At 49.0% G+C, this 2,013-nt stretch overlaps 1 pseudogene; it reads left to right on the top strand.

Moving 5' to 3' along the window:
• The window catches only part of LOC104854504, a 6,879-nt pseudogene extending 5,217 nt beyond the window's left edge, over positions 1-1,662 (top strand).
• Positions 1,663-2,013: the final 351 nt, after the last annotated feature.

The following is a 2,013-nucleotide window of genomic DNA, read 5'->3' as shown; positions in this document are numbered from 1 at the left end:
CCATTTGCCAGTGTGGGCAAGGATACGTCTTGCTTTAGACAATGGGCACTTCCCGTTTCACAATGTCAGTAATCTTATCAGGATCTTATGTATCATTGCAGTTCATTCGCACCAAAGAAACTATTTGGTATTTACTTATGTGTGACTTATTTATTTCACTTAGGAGGGCAGGGACAAGGGGAAAAAATGAGAACCAAGACCTGTCATGGAGAGGTACAAGATCCCAACAATGAACGTAACTGTACTGTATCCCTGAAATGTACCAATAAACTCAATTAAAGCTGAAACAAATTTAAAACAATAAAAAATAGACAACAGGCACTTGAGGAGCTCAGGAAGTTTACAGACTAGAGGGCCCTCTGCAGCAGAGGAGGTATCCCAGTGCCCCACAGGCCACGAAGCCAGTGGAGACAGGAGTGGCTGGGGGCACACAGCGAGTCACAGACTGTAGAAGTTGCTGCAGTGAATGGAGCCCTGAGGCAGGCATCACCTCATTGATGGACCATGGCCAGAAAGGCAGGGCAGGACTCAGCATTCACACAGCAGAAACCAAATTAGATATACTTCTGCTCACTGTCCCTACCCCATTCTCTGGTGAATTTCAATACTACAGACCCCTCCAGCGTGGCATTCAGCTCAGCGCACCATACCTGACTTGCAAAAGCAAGGTCCTGAGTTCTATCCCTAGACACGCCCCCCAAATACTATAGAGCCCTAAAGAAAGCAATCACGGTCTGGCATCGGGGCACAGAGACTTCAGGGCAGAGTAAAGGTCACTGACAGCCCACCATGGAGCTTAGCAGACTGCTGTGCAAGGCCTCTTCATGGTGACTCAGGGGAGCGCCCTCATAAAAGGAGACCTTCCGTTATTTTGTCTAAGTGACATTTCCCGAATACATTACATCCACATTCAAACGACCCCACATGGAACAGGAAATCAAACATATGGAACTCACTTCTTTATTGCAAATAGAAGCGCTGGGCAGATAACTGTGACATGGGCTCCCACCCGTGGAACAGATGACCTTGGGAATAATACTCCAACCAGGATCTGCGTCTTGAGAAAGGATGGCAGCCTAAGACGCTTCTTGCAATCAGTCAATCGCAAGGTAGAGCAGGAAACTAGGTGATGCGTGCATGAGCTCTACTTTCTGATTTCTCCTACATTTGGCTCTCGGATAAATAAACCAAACCTGAGGTCAGAGGTGAGAGGGCCTTGATTAGAAGGAGCAGGTGCTATCATAATGGAAAAACACGTCACGAAACTTCCTCTGCCCCTGACACTTACGAGGGAAACTGTTTTCCTCAGGCTCAAATACCTCAGACGGCTGGAGGAGAGGTCAGTGAAGCAACACAGGGCAAGACTGCCCAGGGCCCTGAGCTCCATCCCAAGCAGCAGAAGAGAAAATAACTTAGGAACCTAACCCCACACCTCCTCTTTCATCTCACCCTGAGTGAACACCAGCTCTGGGGCCTGCTCAGGGACTCAATTACAAGATTTTTCCTGTGATCCGCACCTTGCTATTGTCTAACGGTTTCTTCCAGGAGAGGGGTGCAGGCCTAGGTGACAAGTGGATCCAGGTGCCCGATGTTGGCTACGCGTCTTCTAAGCAGATGAAGCAACACGGCATGAGCACCGTTGACCCCATGCCGGCCAGCTGACTCCTGCCACTCCTCCCTGGGAGAGTTTCACCAAGTTTGGGGGCAAGGGATGAAAACCCCAGTCTGTATTTAAAATCCTCTGGGCGGAGAAGAGCTCACAGCTTGAAAATCCCACCTTGAGTGAGAAGTAACTAATCGGGAAGACGGAAAACGTGGGCCTCTTTGACTGAGGCTTCCTTCAAGGTTGGGTGAGGACCCTGTATCCTAGGTAGCCCCTGAGATTTAAAAGCAGTTGAGAGGACACTGCTGTGATTTGTGCCCTGTGGTCTCAGAGAAGTGGACATCGAATTATCCTGACAGAACAGAAACTCCCCAAATCCTTGCCCATCCAAGGTTTTAAAGGGAAGATGC

This window comes from Fukomys damarensis, unplaced genomic scaffold (genome assembly GCF_012274545.1).
Source record: "Fukomys damarensis isolate Sample0158 unplaced genomic scaffold, DMR_v1.0_HiC HiC_scaffold_39, whole genome shotgun sequence".
NCBI classification, from domain to species: Eukaryota; Metazoa; Chordata; class Mammalia; order Rodentia; family Bathyergidae; genus Fukomys; species Fukomys damarensis.
Note: the sequence above shows the minus strand (reverse complement) of the source record. Positions and strands in the feature narration are given on the sequence as shown.